Consider the following 8,888-nt stretch of genomic DNA (forward strand, 5'->3'; position numbering starts at 1 on the left):
AAAGATACAGATAATCTCTGCAAATATTTTATAACTTATTAAGTAGTATCCAAATAACTGGGAAACAAACAGCATGTGCAGCTAAAACCCCAAGGTTTTTTCCCCAATATTTTGTTTGCAATTCAAGTAAGGGTCTTACAAGTGACAAATTACGTTACATTATTGATGTCCCTTCAGGGAAGTACTTTAACACTGGGATACTGCTTAGGGAATTTGCTCACTTTCTTTCCAGGAGTTTAAAAGGATAATAATGAAATGGAGACATTTTCTATTTGAAGAAGAGATTGGAAAGGCAGGTTTCACAAGTAATTATTATTGGAAAGTGGAATGGGTGGCAGTCTCAAATAATTGTAACTGAAAAGTGATTGGCTAATTGATAGAGAATTCTTGCTAGTTGGAAAAGAAGAAATAAATGTTATTATTCTAAAACATATTATATTATATTGTATTGTATTGTATTATAATTACATTATAATTGTATTATATTATATTGCATATTTTGACCTAAAAGGGGGACTTTCATTATTGCATACTGAATCTTTTTAAAGTAATTTTGTTAGCAAGTGCTTTCGTGTCTATATTGTTTTATTATCTATGTCTGAAAGTCAAACTAGCCTTTTCCTGGAGCTTTATCAGCCTAAGAAAGAGTTAAAAAGAAACACTTTACTTGATAAAGAATGAATCTCTCTCTCTCTCTCTCTCCCTCTCTCTCTCTCTCTCTCTCTCTCTCTCTCTCTCTCTCTCTCTGTGTGTGTGTGTGTGTGTGTGTATGTTTTATCAATTCAGAGAAGCAGAAGAGAGAAAAAACAAATAACAGGGACAGGTATCTTTCCCCCAATGTAGGAATTTATGACATCATAAATTAATTAGAAACTGAGATTTTGATTAAAATGTAAGTTCTCTTCTGTAAGTTTTGAAATTGTGATTTGAATGTTTTTATAAATGCTGGAATATTTTAGTGAGTTTTGGGGTTAACATTCTTTAAATTTTGTTTTAAAGACATTAAGACCATTGCTATGAATGTTCCATGTACCTTTTTTCATTCTTCCTCTGGAAAGTGACAGTTTTAATGTTTTAAGTGCAGAAGGAAGATAATTTCACTGATTCTGTCCTTCAAGTACTATTAGATGAGTATATTTTGGTTATATTAGGAATATAAAATCCTCATGGACTTTAAAGAGAGAGATGAGAATATGAATGCCACTTTAAGTATTTGCCAGTAGACTACCTGAGAGTAGTGGGATGTTCAACATGAAATACTGAAAGTACCTGTCACTTGGAAAATTTGAAATTTTGAGTTTGGGCTTATAAGTTCATATGTGGTGTGGTAAAGGTTTGTCTTGAAACTAAATTGTTATGTGGTTTGGCAATATGCAAAAATGATGAAAGAGCATGGGTCAAGGAAAATATGAGTTAAAAATTCAATCTCTGTAAATTTGTTGACTGTGTGATTTTGGGCAGCTAATTTCATCTCTCTTTACTTCAGTTTACTAATCTTTAAGGGTGATTAAATAGTCCCCACCTTGCAAGATTGTTGTAAGAATCATATGATTTTGACATGCTTACCATAAGACCTGGTATATGGCAGGCAGTATTTGAAATACATCAATGAACATTCCCTAATCACAGGAACAAGGAAGAGGTTGTTTCTCACCCTAATTTCTAATTTCTATCCAATCATATCTTCTTTCATCTATGATGAAAGTCTTCCTATTTTCTGTACTCCCAAAAACTATAAAAGAGATTGGTCCCCTTCACTCAGAGTCTTAGCTTTGCTGGGGGAAACTGAGATCCTATTTGTTGGTAGATTCATACTTTACTAATAAATACACTATACTTGGAAATTTGTGCCTCAGTTTCCATTAACTGGAGCTGTTATGTAAGAAAAGCTTCTTTTGTGAGGTTCACTTCTTTGACCAAAATAATATCTTTCTCATTACTTCTCATTTGCTGTGATAAATAAAAGGCATCATCTAGTCCTGTCTGTTAAGCTCAAATCTTGATTGCTTCTTCCTGAGACATTCTTCTCTTTATACAAATTGTGTGCAATATAACCTGGTCTGAAGTTGAATATCCTGGTGTTAGAAATTTCTTAGGATCTGTTTTTCTCCCCTTCTTATCCCTAGAACCAAGACCTAAAATATCCATATAATATCTATGGTTCCTTTTGAAATTTTGTATGACTGTAACGTGTCTGAAACAAGGCATTCTGCTGGGTGACTCCACACCCAAATACAATTCAGGAATTTCTTATTGTATTGTGATCTTTATTGAAGTGTCAAAATTTGAGAGTATTTTCCCATATTTATATGGCACACTCCTATTTATCTTTGTGAAACATCTTTAAAAAATTATATTGGGTAGTGAGGAAGTGGTGATATCATTGGGGGAACTAGGTTCACAATGGATTTCATAACAATTTCTAAAGCATTCCTCCTATATTTGTTATCAAATTTGAACCTGTTCAAATCTCTAGCTCCTATTGTTCTTCAGTTACTACAGGTGATCACCCTCAAGCTTTCAAGTTTTTTAGCCACTTTAGATGAAAATTTTTGCTCTCCAATTAATTCAGAAATTAGGAATACATATCCTGGAATAGTGATGGGGTTTGATCTATTAGTTCTTCCAAACTGCTGAATTGTTTTATGAGCACTCCAAGGCAATTTTAGAGTTACATGTACTCTTTGACTCTGTTTTGTAGCTCAATGATGCGCTTGTAATGAAATACCCAAGCTAGAAGCTTCTGATATGATGTCAATATTCATATTCCCATCCATAAACATTTGCTTTTCTGTTACATTTAGCATTTCCACAGGCATGTCAGTTGCTTCAGAACTCAACTCACAAAATACACTTCTGTCATTATTGCTAACTACTCTTCCCTTGTGGCCAGTCATCTTAGCCGTATTCTCTTGGCTACCAAGGTCATCAACAAGTTCATCCAGTGTAATAAGAGGAAGATCTTCACCTAATGTTTCCAATTTTTCCAGCAAATCTTTATTTTTGAGGTTTCTTCAATAGCATCTTGACTTGTTATAAGGTTGATGCCATTACTCTTAGTATTAATTTGTGTATAATTAAGAGTAGTATTAAGAGACATAAAAGAAAAACTTTGTTATTTTGATCTCAGACCAGATGCTAATTATGCAATTTGAATAGAATCTGGCCCATATTTTTTTCTCTTTGCTTCTCTTGTTTGTTTTCCCCTGATTAACCTAAGATCGTCTTCATCATCTTCACTAGATTCTTCCTTAAATGGGTCAAAATCAACACCTACGGAATTCATATTTTTGAGTTCTCATGAGTTTCTTCATTATTGGAGTATCTGATGATTCACTTTCACTGTCTTCAGAACTATTTCAAGTCAGACTACCAATTTTCCATGTGACTTTTTTATTCTCTGATAATTTCTTCCTCTTTATGTTTTTTTTTTTTATATTATTCTCCTTACAAGGATTATCTCTAGGTAAGCTAGTGTTTGTTATTACTTTGAGCAGCCAAATCAATGTTGAGCAAACTAAAGAGTTGATATCTTTTTTCTCTTGTCTGGCACTTGATGGTGTTTTCAATGAGTTACTGCAATATCCCTTTGCATGACATAAAATTTTTAATTCTCCTCCACTTTCTTCCAAGGCATTTGAAGTTTGAGCCTCTCTTATTGACTGCAGACTAGCAACAACACATTTTCCATTCTTGATTCATTCTAATTCTGATTGCATGACTCTCTTAAATTTGAATGCTATACACAGGTGTTTGAAAAACCTCTGATGAGTGGACCAGAACTGTCCCCACATAGATTTCTTCACTCACTGCAGTATATCTATAAGATCAGGTGCTTACTGAGAGCTCTGTCTGGCATTTATTCATAGTTTGTACTTTAGTATTTTCCACTATTTGTAGAGAAACATTAAAACAAGTTAAATAGTAGTGCCCTGAGTTTCTTTTCCTTCTTTTAAGATGGTTGTTTAATGAAGACTAATAAACCAATGAGAAACCATTTCTAGTTTTTCTAATTTTTTTGTTGAATGCCCACTTTACTGTTCTCTATTATTTCTATGTTATTCATGTGAGCATTTAGAGATATAAAATTTCCCCTAAGAACTGCTTTCACTGCATTCCATAAGTTTTGGTATGTTGTCGCATTATTATCATTTTCTTATATGAAATTATTGATGTCTTCTATGATTTGTTGTTTGACCCACTCATTCTTTAGGATTAGATTATGTAGTGTCCAAATAATTTTTATTCTATCTTTCCATGGCGCTTTATTACATGTAAATTTTATTGCATAATGGTCCAAAATGGATGCATTTGATATTTCTTCCTTTCTGCATTGAATTGTGAGGTTTTTATACCCTAACACATGCTTAATTCTTGTGTCAGTGTCATGTAACACTGAGAAAAAAAGTATTTTCCTTTCTATCCAGGTTAAATTTTCTCCAGAGGTCTGCCATATCTAGTTTTTCTAAAATTCTGTTTATCTCTCTAATTTTTTTCTTGTTTATTTTGTGGGTAGTTCTGAGAAGGGACAGTTGAGGTCCCTCACTAGTATAGTTTTATCGTCTATTTCTCTCTGTAACCCCCTTAACTTCTCTAAGAATTTTGATGCTATGCCACTTGGTGCATATGTTTAGTAATGATATTACTTCATTGTCTATGGTACACTTTAACGGGATGTAGTTTCCTGCCTTATCTCTTTGAATTAGATCTAGTTTTGCTTTTGCTTTGTCTGAGATCAAGATTACTATCCCTGCTTTTGTTTTTTTTTTTTTTTTTACTTCAGCTAAAGCAAAACATATTCTGCTCCAGCCTTTTACCTTTACTCTGTGTCCCTCTATTACAAATGTGTTTCTTGTAACCAAAATGTTGCAAGATTATGGTTTTTAATCTGCTCTGCTATCCACTTACATTTTATGGGACATTTCATTCCATTAACATTCACAGTTATGATTACTAGCTGTGTCTTTCTCTCCATCCTATCCCCCCCTTGTTTATGCTTTTCTCTCTCCTTTCTCACTTTCCCTCCTCACCTTCTGCCTTTCCCTCTGCCTGCCCTCCTCACTGACCACTGCCTCCCTCCATCTGCCCTCCCTTCTGTCAGCTCCCTCCTTTGTCTTCCCGTTTTCCCTTACTACTTCTTCCCTCCTCTCCATCCACCCCCTCTCTTTTCTTTCCCTTTTAACCTCATACTTCCTATAGGATAAGTTAGATTTCTGTACCTAACTAATTGTTATTTCCTCTTTAAGATAAATCTGATGGGAGTCACGTTCAAAAATGCTTATCTCCCTTCCTTCTTTCCTTATATTTTAGTAGGTCTTTATGCCTCTTCATGTGATGTAATTTATCCTTTTCTGCCTCCTCCTTTCCTCTTCTCCCAGTACAATCCCTTTCCATTACTTAATTAGATTTTTTATCATGACATCAGAGTCAACTTATTCTCATACCCACTCTCTATGTATACTACCTCTAAATGCCATAATAAAGATACAATTCTACAGTTACAAGTATCATCTTCCCTTGTAGGGATGCAAACAATTTACCTTTATTGAATAACATGTTATTGTTGCTGTCATTGTTGTTTTTGTTGTTGTTTTCTTTCCTTTTCACCTTTTTATGCCTCTCTTGTGTATTATGCTTGGAGATCAAATTTTCTGTTGAGCTCTGATCTTTTCATCATGAAGGTTTGGAAGTCTTCTAATTCACTGAATATCCATCTCCTAGCCTGAAAGATTATGCTCAGTTTCACTGGATAGTAAATCCTCAGTTGTAATCCAAACTCTTTTCCCTTATGGAATAACATATTCCAAGTCCTCTGATTTTATTTTTAACGTAGAAGCTACAAAGTTCTGATATTGTGTAGTCAGACCAATGCATGTGAAAACCATTTTTTTTCTGTCATCTGGGTGTCCATGTAACTTAAGAATAAATTAAGTCTTTTGACTGCAGTATGATATTATTAACCCACATTGAGCTTGAAATTCATCAAAAATACCTCTATTTGATTTGTCTTATAATTTTGTTAAATCAACTTTTTATCCATGGTTTCCCCATCTTGTAGTTTTAAAAATGATTGTTGAAACCAAGCTTTCACTGTGTTTATCATTGTTATGTTGTACTCCATTTGTTGAAGTCTATCAAGATTTTCTTGGATTCTGAATGTGTCTTCTGATCTGTTAGCTATCTCTTCCAGCTTCTGAGATCTATATACTTGACACTTATGCCATCTCTGTTTTCACCCACACTGTTGACAAGCAAGGTAAAAATAAAAGGCCCATAAATGATCCTTGAGGGGCAACCCTCTAAAGAAAACTCTCAAAGTTTACATGGACCCACTGATGCTTATTTTGGGGGGTGAAGAAATTCTGTAACTTCCAAATCTACCAAGTTAGATATATTATTTCCTAGTCCAAAATCTCTTTACCTTGAACATATGTTGGTGATACTGTCAAAAAGTTTTGCTGTAATGTTGGTATAAAGCATTTCACTCATCCATCAGTCAAGTGACACCATAAAAATAACCTTAATCAATTCAGCATGACTTATTACTGATGGAATCATCTTATGGAGTTATCATTTTGCTCTCTAAATTCTTTCAAAACATTCCCTTAATGATAAAGTTTAGAACTTGGACAGAAGAGCATATTAAGTTCAGTGTTTTATACTTCATGGATGCCAATAGAAATTAGGATATTTGCTCCTCTTCAATCTGATAGTACCTCTACTATTTTCCATGATCTTTAAAAGATCACAAATAGTAACACCGGAATCATATCTTGCAAGTGCTTTGTATATTCCAAGATATTGCTTATACCTCTACTTTGGGGTGGATCTGAAAAAAAATTGCTGTAAAAGAAATTTGGTTGGGCTACACCAACATCCATCATGAGTCCTAAATTTTAATATATTATATTTTGTTGACAATGGTGCACACTTTGGAAACCACCATGCATATAATATTTATGAAAGATTTGTTCCTGAAATAACAGACAATAAATTTACGTTTGTATCTGAAAATCTTTATGTATGCCATGAAAGATTTACCTAAATATAAAAAAATGATTCCTCCATGCTTATAAATGTTAAATATCATTAATATGGCCTATAATCAAGGTAGCATGATATGGATAGCCAAGATATTGTTTCTGAAAAAGTGATAGAGGGATACTTTAGAAGATCTGGGTTCCAGTGATTGATGTTCCACAAATTATCTGTTGGAGCATTAATATGTCTTTCACTTAGCCTCTCAGTTTATAAATCTATAAAATGAAGATTTACTAGATATTTATGTTATTTTTTAAATTATTTACTGTCACTATCAAAAATTGGACAAGGAACCAAGAAAGTAGTAAGCAATACTAAACTGAGATTTTACATCCCTGTGTTAGTAAACCAGTTTTAAAGAAATATTAATATAAACCCATAGTAATATGATCCACAGCCTTTGAAGCAGCCTCAGGCAATTAATTTGGGTCTTATTTTCATTCAATGTTGCTCTCAGAAATTACTTTCCAATTAATAAAAAAAATAATGCATTTATTAACCATTACCATAGGATAAAAGATTTATAGCAGATGAGATTTTTAGGGACCATTGTATCCAACTTTCATTGAAATTAAGCAACTAGTAAACATTTTGAGATCGTATTTGAGCAAAAATGTTCCTAATTTCAAGTCCAGTGGTCTAGCCATTAGGATATGTTGCCTCTAAACATTGTTTTTGTTGTTTTAATTCCTGTGAAGGATTCAATAGAAAGAGAATTGAGAAAATGAACTCTGAAAAGCACATTCCACATGTTTTTACATCTTTATCCCTGGCATCCAAATAAATGCTAGCATATCTGTTTGGTCCTAAGTGCACCATTCCTCTCACCCAGAAATACAATTTTACCATGCCAGCCCCCTCTTCCCATTGGGGAATATTCCTCTTAGATTTTTCATTTTGGAGTCAGTACAGACATTCCATGCTTCATTTTCCTTCTGGATATGCTTTAAATATGTTGTCACCATTATAACGAAAGCTCCTTCATAGCAGGGAGTGTCTTTCTTTTTGCTTCTATTTGTATCACAAGTACTTGGCACAATGCCTTGCACATAAACATGCTTAATAATTGATTGCTACATGCCTACCTACTAATACATCTCAATGGTTATTCCATTAACAAATTCCATTTTTATATATAGACAATTTCTTTTGATCATAGAATAGAATATTGGAGCATACAGACTATAAATCAGTTAGAGCAAGACATTTTTTTCAGATGAAAATACTGAGGCCCAAAGATATTAAATGACTTGTTGAATGTCACAAGGTTACCTTATTAGTGAAGACAATATTAAGTCCTATACTTCTAATGTTATTTCTTACACCAAAGTACAGTAATATATAACCCTTGAGAAAGAACAATCAACTGTATTAGAAGTAACCATAAATCCCTGAGTCTTTACAAGGACTGTCAAAGTAAAGATGTTAGTAGCAGACAATTGATGTGCTGTTGCTACCTCTGGCTGTCTTGGTCAAGGTTGGTTGAGATTGTCAGGCATTTTCTCCTGATATTTGTGATATTTTTCAGATGTTGTCTAGGCTATAGGAAGGGCTTTTAACCTCTCTTAGGCCACAGCTATAGCATTGTTTTTCTTTACTGATAGTGTCACCATGAAGCTCTGGGCAATGACTGTGAATCAATGAAACATTTCTCTATTCCAAATGCAGTGATGGTTCTGTAACTTAAGTGACAGCTTTCTGAAACCTAATGGAAAATGTTAAGAACTGAATGACTTTGTCAATACCTAAGAAGAGACAGATCTAAGCAGCAAAGTGAGAGCCCCTTGTATAAAACAGGAATAGACGAAGCCTTGCCCAAGAGTGAGGGGAAAAAGTGATAGCAAATT

At 33.7% G+C, this 8,888-nt stretch overlaps 1 pseudogene; it reads right to left on the reverse strand.

Moving 5' to 3' along the window:
- Positions 1-2,351: 2,351 nt before the first annotated feature.
- LOC118857703 lies at positions 2,352-7,890 on the reverse strand (annotated as a pseudogene).
- Positions 7,891-8,888: the final 998 nt, after the last annotated feature.

This window comes from Trichosurus vulpecula, chromosome 7, assembly GCF_011100635.1.
Source record: "Trichosurus vulpecula isolate mTriVul1 chromosome 7, mTriVul1.pri, whole genome shotgun sequence".
NCBI lineage: Eukaryota > Metazoa > Chordata > Mammalia > Diprotodontia > Phalangeridae > Trichosurus > Trichosurus vulpecula.